The 12,957-nt window shown below is 41.2% G+C and overlaps 1 long non-coding RNA gene across 1 annotated transcript; it reads right to left on the bottom strand.

Moving 5' to 3' along the window:
• Window positions 1-855: 855 nt before the first annotated feature.
• On the bottom strand, window positions 856-12,911 carry LOC132656903 (uncharacterized). Its single transcript, XR_009594698.1, has 3 exons — window positions 12,715-12,911; window positions 2,514-2,629; window positions 856-1,895 (listed from the first exon to the last, which is right to left on the bottom strand). It is a non-coding gene; the product is annotated as an uncharacterized LOC132656903 (long non-coding RNA).
• Window positions 12,912-12,957: the final 46 nt, after the last annotated feature.

Here is a 12,957-nt window from a genome sequence, read left to right as displayed (position 1 = left end):
GCCTCCATCAGATTGGCCTGAAGACAAGATTTAAGGACATTTTTATTGAATGATGTTAATGCCAGAAGACCCAGGCCACTGTCACCTCTACAGACAGTCCTAGGCTGTATAAACAGCATCGTGCAAAAAGTATGAGCACAAGATGGCAAGCATCATTCCTCCATGATCTCTGCTTCCACTCATGCCTCCGGGTTCCTGCCCTGAATTCTTGCCTTGGCTTCACCCTTGATTATGAACTATAATCAAATAAACCCTGTAAGTCAAATAAATTCTTTCCTACCCAATATATGTTTAAGCATGGTCTTTTGTCATAGCAATAGAAAGAAAACTAAGACAGCATAGATATATGAATAGAATATGGGAGATAGTAAAGTTTGAAAATATAGGATCTGGGGACTGTAAAGATACTCCAGTTTGTGATGTGCATGTCCTAAGGTTTATCCTTAGTGCCATGTGAAAAAAAAAGTAGTCATAGGGGCATGAACTTGTAACCCCACCACTGGGGAGAGAGGTAGATAGATCTCTGGTGCTCGTTTGAACCAACCTGGCCTTCGCAGTGAGCTCCAGGACAGTGAAATCCCATCTCTAAAACAAGGTGGTGCTGCCTACACACACACACACACACACACACCACTATATATACACACTCACCAATACACACATATCAATATACATACATACACCAATACATACACATGTATGCATATATACACATATCTATCTACATGTATAGGTGTATATATACAGAAATCCATACAGACATACACACACACACACACACACACACACACACACACACTTTGGACTCAATCTTCAAAGATGTGATCCCTTAAATCAGGTACTTTCTCTGGGCAGATGTGTCTGTTTCCTCACCTTGAGAATGGCCTCATAAGTGTTGTGAATCCTTCTGTGAGCAATTAGAGATCACCTGGTGTTAAGTATCAAGGAAGAACCGACAGAGCTTACAAATGTTAAACTTCTGCTAGATTCAGAAGCCATTCCCTCCTTTCCTACTCACTGCTTTTATTCTACAAGTGAAATATATTTATTAAGTAGAGATCAGAAAATACTGGGGAAGTTTCATTCACATTTCTACCTCTGCACACAATCATGCTTGGAAAGCTTTCTTTAGAGAATTTAATATCTATATATCCATCTATATCTCCCTCCAAATAGCCAAACAGATACAGATGGGGTTAAAAATACGTAAATTATTCAGTAACTTTAAGTTCTAATCAACACATTGCACCATTTCTTTCTGTAAATAGTTTCATGCAGAGTAATTCATGTTAGTTTTCAATTCTGTTACTAAGCATCTGAGAAAATCAACTTGAGGGAGGACAGAGTTATTTTGGTTCATGTTTTCAGGGGAGTCAGTCCATCACGGTGGGCAGGGTGGGGTGGAGCAGCAAAGGGCACTCATGGTAGTGAGCTTTTTTTTTTTTTTTTTTTTTTTTTTTTCATTTTTCTTTGATCCCGTATGGGGTTCTAGCCAGCAGCCTGGATCTGCTCACGGTCAGGGAACATCTGTCCCCTCAGCTAATCCTCTCTGACAGTGCCACCACAGACAGCCCAAAGCTGTGCTTTAACAGTCGCCTAGGTGGTTTTCAACCTAATCAAGGGACAGTCAAGATTAATTATCGAACAATTTAATGCAGCAACACTCAAAGACTTCTATGATTTCACCGTATAGTTGTGCCATGTTTGTGAAATAAAAGATGACATTTCCATTATTGCAGTGTTCAAAATGTCTTCCATTAACTTGCTGATATGGAACAGTGAGCTTATTCCAACAGTGCAAAGCCTTCATCTAGACAACCTTAGTGTTTCAGGAGCCTGATATCACACTTGAACCCTGGCCTCCATCAACTCAAGTCTTTCAAGGAAGTGAATTGCTAAAAAGAAAGAAAAAGTTCATGATTAAAAAGTTCAATGTTTTTAAAGTGGGGAACACAGTAAAACAAATTTTGATAGCCGATAAGCAAGCTATTTTGCCAGGTGGCAATATTTTTGAGCAAAATAACATTATTTATTTGTAATCTTGTGTTTTCTAAATAAAATGTAGAAAACAAAAATCCAAGTCATGCTTACACAGGTGATCTATATCTAATTTCTATCAATGCAAACAATCTCAATTGTCAAGCCATTTATTATTTCATGTATCAAGTATATTTTATATAAACTTGAAGGAAGTATATTTATCTTTATTATTTTTATATATTTATCTTTATTTTTGCCACTACTACCTGAATTCAAGTTATAAGTTTTCTTCCCTTATTTTCAGGTCAATCACCATAGCTTAGTAAAATTCCCTTTTTTTTTTTCAATGCAGTTTATTCAGGAACCTTGAACAATCATCTGACCCTGGGTAAAGCCAGCCCACTTTAAATAGCCTCTGGGTAGCCAACCTCAGCATGCCATGTGGGCAATGCAGATAGGTCCACATACATGGAAGCAAGCCAGATCCTCGGCCTTAGCCAAATGTGGAGTTGTTCGTGACAGAGAGCACTCACCATCGGGAAGGTGGAAGGCGGAAACCAGCTCCATCTTTCAGGCGCAGCATTACGCAGCTCTCTACAGTTCCCCCTTTTTGTTTTAGATGCATCAGGCAAGAGTAGAGGTCTGATCTCTGATATTAGAAATAAATTGGGACTTTGTACCGATGTTCATTTAGGTGTCATCCACCCAAAGAGCATCAGACCCGTCTGATACCTTTTTCTCAGAGGCGGGACCTGGGGCATCAACCCGCATGCAATCAGACATGCTCTTCTCTGGGTCCAAAGCGGCTGACCCTGAGTGCAGTGCTTAGCCTCGCATCCTGAGCGTAACATTTTGGCTTTTTATGGTAGCCAACCATGCTTGGGGAGACTGTCCTGCTTCAATGGCTCATGCCTTAGTTGTACAAAAAGGAATTAATGCTCAACTAAAAGGAGGTTTGATGGTGTTCAATCAGAGGATTGACCTCGTGCAGGAGCAAATTGATACCCTATGGCAAATTGCTCAACTTGGCTGTCAATGAAAGTATGCTGGACTTTGAGTCACTAGCATACAACATGAGAATTTTCCCTGTGCTGCAAATCTGTCTAAACAATTGTCTAGCTATATTTTAGGTAATTGGACTGGAGAATTCGATACTAAGATGGAGCAGCTGAGAGTGGCCATTGTCATGGTAAATTCTACCAGAGTGGACGCAGGACTAGCCACAGGATTATAATCATGGATTGCTGCAGCCATGAATCATCTGAAGGAATGGGCGGGCATGGGAGCGTTAGCAGGCCTTCTGGTGTTGGTCACCTTGGTTTGCCTGTGGTATATATGCAAGATTAGAGTCTCACAACAGCGTAATGCAGCCATGACCATTCAGGCCTTTACAGCCATTGAAGCAGGACAGTCTCCCCAAATTCCCCTTTTTTTTGAACAGCTGGATTGAATACAATTCAGAAACATCACATCCAGCCCTTCTCAGTTCATCTCGGTGTTCCCATACCATTGCTTATACTTACCCCAAGATCCTCCCCTGCTCACTCCATTGGCTTCTGCCCTCTGCGCCTTAGCCACATTGGGCCTCCTTCCCCTCCTTGAATTTGTGAGTTGATGTGTTGCATCTCCGAGAATGGTATTTTTTACACCTCACCTAGTTAGTTCCTACTCTTGGTCTAGATCTAATTTTGTTCATCCTTTCTCAGAATAAACTTCTGTGCCTGTTTCACCAGACAGTGCTTTGTATTATACTTAAAAAGAAAGTTTATTCGTGTGTGTGTTTATGTGCATGTGTGTGCATTTGTATGTGTGAGTGCATGCGTGCTTGTGTGTGTGTGTGTGTGTGTGTGTGATCTACCACATGAATGCAGGTTCCTATACAGGCTAGAAGAGGACCTCCAAGTTCCTGGATATAGAATTACAGGCAGTGGTACCACCCACCGTGGGTACTGGGAACTGAATTCTTTGGAAGAGTTGTACACTTCCCCTGTCTAAATACTGAGCCATCTCTCCAGCCCCCACATTCTTATAGTTCTTAGATGCTTTCCTATATTACTTGTTTATTATTTTTAAAATGATTTAATGCCCATTTGCCAAACTTGAAGGTGAATCCTGTAAAAACCAATTTATCTCCTTTTCTGGACAGTCTATTCTCAGCTTAATGACCTATGTCTATGTGCACGTTTACTATAGAAAACTGCTCTAAAATTAATGATGCTCCTTTCCCATGTAAATGTCAGGGGACTTTGGTTTGTTCCCCACCACCGAGTTCTCTGGCAATCCACCCACCCACCCAGATTACTTGCTTTCACATTCAAAAGCACCTGCTCACACTTGAGTTGAGAGCACACCCTTCTCATTCAGACAGTTGTGAAAAGAGTTGTTCACAAATGCCTATTAATTGCGCACCCTCATTTTCCTGCAGAGAGATAACTGAGGATGAAGAAAGACATTATAAATGAACCCGATTAAAGATGATGTGACTGGCCTTTGCAGGGGCATGGTCAGTCACTGCATGGGAAGCACGGAGGGCAGCACAGGCAGTGAGTGATGTAAACTGATTCTTCACTTAACTTAAGCAGCTCACGGGTCTGCTCTGACTGGAGGTGGGTAATTTCGCAACAGAATAGCTCTCGGATAGCACGCCAAAGGAAACGGCAGAACATGAAAAAACTGTGACACGGACGGAATCCAAGCCCATAACCTTTCAGGTGCTAGCTGTAATTTTATCCCTCAATTTTGAGTTAAAATGATAACACATTTGTCCAGGCTTTTGCCATAAATACCCCCTCCTTGCTATTTTAGATTTGGTAACCTCAAATCACCCAGGAGAGTCAGGTTTCAATCCTTTAAAGAATAACTTTATGACTCTGGCACGGAGAAGGCTTCTCCATTAGCTTCTCTGTGCTATGAAGTCTGCCCAGACTGGCAGCCGCTTTTCCATCCTCAATGGGTTTCTTATAAGACTAACCCTGGATTTACTACCCTAGTGATTGAGAATCTGTCAGGCACAGCAAAACCATGAATGAGAAGTTTTCATGGGCCAGGTCTGGAAGTGCAGGAAGTACTTCTGTTCTCACACCTTTGCCAAAAATACATCTTCAAGTCAGGGATGTCTGCTATATATATATTCAAGCTACATACAAAACTCCAAATCTATTTCTGTAGTGGGATGGAGCACATCTTGGTGAATAGGTTTAGCAACATGTGTTGCGTGATGAGGCAAACAGGTTTTGGAATCCCTGGTTTTTGAAGAAATGAAAGTGTTATTATATAACGAATGTTGGGGAAACCCAAAAACCCAAGAATAAGAAAATTCGATGATCTAGGAAAGTAATATGTAGACCCTGAACAATAAGAAGTTAGTTGGACTTCTTAATATGCAAATGGGATAAACTTGAAATAATTATATAGGTTTAGAGAGAAGAGAGTAAGAAACAGATCTTGTTTTAGTGTCATTATGTTGCTGTAACAAATACCATCACCGAAACAGCTTAGAGGAGGGAAGGATTTATTTAAACAGAGTTTTCCAGGCAATAGTCCACTACTAGGGGTACTCAGGGCAAGGAACTTGAAGTTAGGTCTGCCCTCTATTCCATGAAAAAATGCTTCTGACCTGGGAAACCACAGCCAAGGAAGAACAGCCAAAACCATAGAGAATGCTGCTGGGTGGCTTGAGTAGGCTCATGGCTAGCTGCTTTCCTTAAACAGCCCAGTACACCTGCCCAGGGAATGGTGCTGCGCATCGTTAGATGGGCCCTCGTACATTCATTAACAATCAAGATAATCCCCACAGTCATACCCACAGGTCAGTCTGTTCCAGGAAATCCCTCACCTGCCTCCTTCTCAGGTAGCTCCAGGTCGTTTCAAGCTGACAGTTAAAGTGAAAAACACTGATCCTGAGATCTATTTGAATTATCTACCTGAAACAAAGCATCAAGCCCATTCTGGGCACTAGAATGATGCAAAACAAAGTATCAACTTAAAAATTTTCTTTAGGTTTACTCATTTCTATTTTATGTGTGTAGATGTTTTGCCTGCCTGTATATATCTGTGCAGCACATGTGAGCCTGGTGCCCAGGGAGACAAGAATAGGGAGTTAGAGCCCCTGCAGGATGAAGTTAGAGTTGGTTGTGAGCCATCATGTGGGTGTGGAATCCTCCAAAAGAGCAACAATTGCTCTTAACTGTTGTGCTACTTGTCCAGCCCCAGATTTTCACCTTTCCAAGAAATTTAAAATTTTAAGTCATTTATTTTAAAGCTAAATTTTAAACCTGAAGAATCATGCTCTGAAAATTTGTAAGAAACTGTCACAAAAGCATACAAATAAACAAACAGAGCGTAACTGAATGGCGAAGCAGTCTTGGGCATAAAGGAATCTATGATTTCCTGGCAGGGTCTCTGCAGTAAGTAATAATGGCGGACAACTTAACATAATGATGACGCTGTGAGGCTGTTGGCTCTATCTGGATTGTGAATGACCACAAACCCCGTCTGTTCATAGTCCCACCCCTCAGCCTGTGGTGCTACGGATAGCATTAGTGAGATGTGAACTGGGCATGGCGGGACAAACCTCTAATTCTAATACAGCAGATCTCTGTGGGGTTGAGGACACTCTGGACTACACAGCGAGACACTATCCAGAAAACAACAGTAAGTGAGACCTACGTAAGCTCCTAGCACGGGGCTGCCGTGCACGGGGACAAAGCAGGAAGCCAACCAAATCTGTGCAGAGCCTTATCCATTATGGAAAAAAGGATGTCAGTCCTTCAAATCATTCACACACGAAAACTCGGTCAGGTTTAAATAATAACCACAGTCAGTCCAATGTTAAAGGAAACCGTTTTTTCTGGCTTAGGGGATTTGGAACGGCTTCTTGAACAACGTAAGATACAGAGATAGATCTCATAAGGTTTCTTGAAACATGAAAGATTTTAGTTTCCATGTTAAGATCATCAAAGAAGTGAATGAAATACTTCAATATTTCAAAAGACACGAGTCTCAGTTGTGTGCAGGAAATGGAAAAAATGTACTAGTGCAACTCAGAGGCTGTTCCCACAAACTGGGTAGGCAGAGAAATGGAGAGAAGTTATATAATCTAGAAATCTTTAGGAATTGGCATGTGGTAGAGACATGAGATGAGTATGAAATTAAGCAGGGTCCAGATCTGCCAATGCACTAAAAATTGTTTTACATTATGTTTTTTAAAGGAACCAACAATGGCACCTACGCTGAGATGAGGCACGTTAGGCTTCCTTAGTAAGAAAAATTCCCAGGAGAAAATTGACCTCATGTCTGAATTTAAGTGGAAATGTGTGAAATACACAGACTTGTGGTGAATTGTGGAAATGTGGGAGACAGTGAACCCTCAAATTTCACTGAGCCGTAGAGGAAGTACAGGTGTAAGTTTATTTGCTTTGGGTGGGTTTTAACAGAGCTGGAATATCCAAGAGGAAATTTCCAGTAGGGAGGGTACACAGGAGTTAGAGCTCAGGGAGATAACAGAGAGGAGGTATCAACTTTAGAGCACCAGCATGTGGCTATCTGTCAACCTGCTGCAGCTACCCTCTCCACTCCAGAAAAGAGTTCAAACCAGTCCTGGGCTCACACCCCTGTCCTGTGTTCACACCCAGATTCAACAGGCTTTGCTTATATCCTGGAGCTACTAGAGGTGATCAGTTTCCAGGAAATAAGGGCCTGCCTCTGACCTCCTTTACTTCTCCAGAACTGGTGACCAGGGACTGACGGACAGGATCTGGAGTCCCTTGCAAACTAACAAACACCAAAAACCTGTTCTTCTACCCAGAAGTGATTAACAGCCTGGTAATCTGGGTTATCTGTTGGGCCAGGCCATATCAAGCTCGACAACCAGGACCAGATTGTAGATAATAGCCCAAATGACCTCTACACTGAGACAGAGACCAGGCCGAGAGTTCCCTAGGCCTATAAGCTAGCAGTCTATCTCTAGAACCCAAGTTCTTGGGAGAAATGACATGTACTCTTACCCAAGTTTCCATATAACTACATTTCCACGTCCACTGGGGATTGTATTGCAACAGGAAACCTTTTCCCCCCAAATTATACTGTTTTTACATTTTTTGGGAAGACACTGCCTGAGATCAGACTTTCCAAAGTCTTGATCCAGGTAGAGGTAGTCAATCTGAACGGAATTTGCATTCTCACCTCTTTGAGGATAGCTTCCCTGCCATAATCACTTCCAGGGTCCCTCTCAAAAAAGTTCAAATGTAAGCATAAAAATAAGAGGAAGAATTCAGTTCTAATGGCATAGAGACGATTTCAGTGAAATCATAATAGAAAATGTCTCTAAATTAGGTGAAGAAATATCAATCAAGGTACACCAGGAAAAAAAAAAAAGAGTACCTCCCTTGTCACATTATAATTAAATTGCTAAATGTACATAACAAAGAAAGCAGGAGGGAGAGAGGCACCATTGCTCAGCTGGCTTTCTTAAGCATAAAGGCAGGTCCATCAGAATAGAAGCAGATTTCTCAAAAGAAAGTAGAAGCCAAGAGAACTGGGAGTGATGACTTTCAAGCCTGAGAGACAACAACTACCAACAGAGACTATTGTTTCCAGAAAAGGTATCTGTCATAACTGAAGAGGAAAGGCTTCCATGATAATGACAGGCTTAAGGAATTCATGGCCACTCAGCTAGCTACACAGAGGATACTTGAGAGAACAGGCTTATATGTCCATATCACAGTCCATCATTGAAGGAAGTTAGGGCAGGAACTCAAGGGGGAACCTGAGGGTAGGAGCTGCAGCAGAGACCATGGAGGAACACTCCTTACTTGGATTGCTCAGCTAGCCGGGTTGAATTCTCAACATCAATCATTCATCAAGAATATGGTCCACAGACATACCCATAGGTCAATCTGATGGCTGTACTTCCTCACTTGGGGTTCCCTCTTTGTGTCAAGGTGGCAAGAACCAACCAGTACAGCATCCAAACACTGTCTGATTCAATTTGTGGCCCTCTTCACAATATGGAACCCAGAACTGGCCCCATTATTGGGGCCAAGAACCTAGGACAGTAATAGGCCCTGGTGGAGGATCAACTACTATGTCTCTGAAAAAGGAGACAGTATTACACTGGATCCTCAAACCTCACCAGAGAAATTTCTTTTCTTTTTCTTTTTTTCATTTTTACAGTAGATGACTAACACTGAGACTCAAAATTGGTCAAGGGGCAGAGAATAAGTGAGCATGGAGTTCTGCTGGATATAGTAGCCTGGGCTGATATGTATGTTCTCCCAGGGTCTGCAGGACATCTGTCCAAGCTCTTCTGGCTTTCATAGTCTTGGGAGTACTCAGCCATCAGTGGGTGAGCCTAAGTCACCCAAACCAGCCCTGTTCCTCCCAAGGACCAACTCTCACTGAAGAAGAGGGGCCAGAAAGAGACTGTATAGTGAGCAGCAATAGATGACTTAAAGGAAACAGTGGTGTTTTAAAATTATTTCTATTTTGGATGCAGCAGGGTAGATGCATATATGAACTTATCATGATTGTGACAGTATGTACTAGACCCAGACAATTCAAGCTTGACAGGATGCTAGCATGGAGGGGAGAGGTGGTCATGAAGTCCCACCCCTAACTGGGAAGCTACTGCTAGTTGATAGCTTTGGTGAGAGGGAGAGCTGATTTTCTCTAAGAATATGGTCCCTGGAGACCTACCATGCTCCAGTGGATGTCCACATAGGCAGGAGTAGATGGGCAACACTAATTGAACTTGATAGTTTTTTGTTTTTAAACGAGGACTCAATGTGATAGGATGTGGAATGGCAGGTAGATCTGGGAGGAGCTGGAAAGGATGAATGTGATCAAAATACAATGAGGGAAATTCTCAAAGAATAAGGATATTTAAGAAAATGAAATTCTCAGGAAAATGGATGGAACTACAAATTAGGACAATAATACTGAGGTAACCCAGGCTCAGAAAGACAAACCCAGCATGTTTTCTTACCCCTGCCTGCTGGTTAATACCTTAAACCTTTAATGATTGCAGAGAGGCTGGAATGGTGACGGTCCAGGAGCTAATTACAAACCATCTTGGCCCTCCATAGCCATTTATTATTGTTCTCTGTATGTGACCTAATATTTTTGTGACTATTATATTAGTCATTGGGAATGTATAAGCTGACCCTTAATTTCTGTCAACCAAAAGACTAAGAATAGCATCGGACAGCATCTGAGGCCTACAGTTGAGATTTTCCAGCTTTTCGGTTATCTTTCTGTCCAATGATTCAACCAATGTGTTTGGAAAGTGTCTTGACTTATGATTTACTTTGTTCTGCTAACATAAAATTTCACTAAACTGTTAGCTACATCGGAATTTGGAAATTGGGATAACCAGTGGTCCTGGGCAATGAGCAATCCTATTTAGCTCCAGAATAACGTCTTACCCCCCCTTTGAAGTGAGAGCTGTGTTTCTCGGAATGTTTGTATGTGAATGCTAAGTTTTAGTGTAGTGAATGCACTAGCCTCCAGTCCATTCTTAGGGAGACTACTAAAGCTTTGCAATTTTTAATTCCAAGTGGCAAAATGAGAAGAAAAGGAGGAAAGCGCTCAGTATTTACACGTAGTGGCCTCCCCTACGCTCCTTGGTTATAAATCTCTGCTTGTCCTCCCTCGGATCAGAGTTGACAGATTAGGTTACAACAGTCCCCATAACCCTGGTCCAGTTTGAATAAAATCTGTTTTAGCATTTTAAACAAGTCGTGAATAATTTTTTAACACTTCCCTTTATTACTTTTCCAATCCCCCTTTGTTCACTGGAATAGTAAGGAATATTTGACTACATGTAAATACATTTGACACTAAACTCACCAGTCATTCTGTTTACAAGGATGCCTTTTAAAAACTTAACTTTATTTTGCTCCTGTTCCAAAAGTGATGAAGTAGAATTAAAAGAAAATATAATCAATCTGACTGCTGTCTTAAGGACACCTAAACTTTAAAAATAACGGTGAATATTTTTAAATAAAAGAAATACTTTAATGAGACCATAATACAGATCAAACAACAGAGCAATTATAGATTAAACATTATTTGTATAATGTATAAGTTTATTGTCTACTAATGCTAATTTGATAGCGATATATCAAATGCAGTTACATTTTCTTTTGTACTGAAAGCATATTCTAACCATTTACAGTTATCATTATTTTAAATAGCTGAGGTAAATTCTGTAATTACATAGACTTCCCTGCATCAGTATTTAAAGAGCAATTTTCTTTCTAATTGTAAAACTTTTATTATGCTCATTTTTTAACTTTAGTTTTTTTTCTTTTCACTTTTGTATTCAGGAAACAATATTAAATTATTTCATTATAACCTAGAGCCATATATTACAAATGTTTAGCTGAGATAAAATTTTTTCCTTTCAGTTTTTAGCTTGATTATTAATACTTAAACACTATTTTTTATCTTTTAATTTTTTTTCATGTCTTTTTTCTATGTCACTACATTTATACCAAATGAACCTTGTCTTTTATGGCCAAGATTTAGATGGAATACATTTCGACTTTGTTATTAAGAATGTTCAAATTTAGCCAGGCAAGGTAGTGCGTGCCTTTAATCCCAGCACTCTAAGAGGCAGAGGCAGGCAGATCTCTTGTGAGTTTGAGGCCAGCCTGGTCTACAAAGCAAGTTCAGGACAGCCAAGGCTACACAGAGAAATCCTGACTCAAAAAAAAAAAAAAAGTTCAAATTTAGGCAGGCAGGGTAGTACAGGCCTTTAATCACAAGGCCAGGGAGAAAGAGGCAGGTGGATCTCTGAATTTGAGGCCCAGCCTGGTCTACATAGTGAGTTCAAGGACATCCCATGTGACACACTGAGACCTTATCTCAAGTAAAAATGTTCCAATTTAAGGAGACTGAAGGCAAGATTTGTTTTAGAAAGAAAGAAATCAAAGCTATATAAAAACCACAGAGAATTTCCAAGAAGCTTCCAAAGGTGTCGCACAATGACAACTGAACAGCAGGGGTCTCCAGGCAGGAAACACACAAGAAAGAAAATGGGTCATGTGCAGGGCCCATGTGCTTGGCAATGTCAATGTCATACCAGGACTCTAATGCATGGGAAGAACAGAAAAGGATGCAAGTGAAATTCTGGGAAACATTATAATAAAACAGTCCAGTAGACGACACTTTCACAGGCAAAACAATGCAGACATTGAATGACGACTAAATACAAAAACATGTTCCCGTGGTGGTGAGTGGGAGAGGACTATTGGAACTGTGAGAAATATTTGCAAAATGTACAACAAAAAAGCCTTTAAAAATTTTATGACCATCTTGAATACTTGAGCTCAAAGGCCACTCACAGGCGGAATGGCATTCTTTAAAAAAAAAAAAAAAAAGGAAATAAAAGAACTAAGAACAGGAACGACACTGGGCAAAGTAATGAAGGAACCAGCCACTCAGGCAACAGAGCCTCTAACGTGTCCCTAACTGAAAGTTATCTATCGTTATTTCCGCTGTGAAATTTTAAGTGCATGATGTAATTCTAAGCAGGAGCGAAGCAGCAACAGGAATGCAGGATTTTATGGTTCCTGCTGTAGAACAAAAAGCAGCAATCTGAAGAAAAAAAAGTTGACGATGCTTGTGTTTTCTGCCGCCTCTGAGCCTGCCATAGCCTCATGGCAGTTTATTAAAATACCCATAACTGGAGGGAAGGCCCAGAAATGATCTTAGCAACTACTGACAACTTACCTATCTTACATGGTAATTTTTTTTTTCCCCTCCGTGCTAATGTTTAGGCAACACTGGCAAGGTACGCTCAAAAGCGGGCGCGCTGCTCTTGAACTCTAAGGTGGTTTTCCGGCTGGCCCCTGACACGGGGCAGTCCCGCACCCCTACCTGGCCTGCGAGCACGCAGAGCGCTCACGACGCCCTCCGCCGCCTCCCTCCCCGTCACGTGACGCCGATGACGTCAGCCCCCGCTGGGTCGCGTGA

This window comes from Meriones unguiculatus, chromosome 10 (assembly GCF_030254825.1).
Source record: "Meriones unguiculatus strain TT.TT164.6M chromosome 10, Bangor_MerUng_6.1, whole genome shotgun sequence".
In the NCBI taxonomy this organism is placed as follows: domain Eukaryota; kingdom Metazoa; phylum Chordata; class Mammalia; order Rodentia; family Muridae; genus Meriones; species Meriones unguiculatus.
Note: the sequence above shows the minus strand (reverse complement) of the source record. Positions and strands in the feature narration are given on the sequence as shown.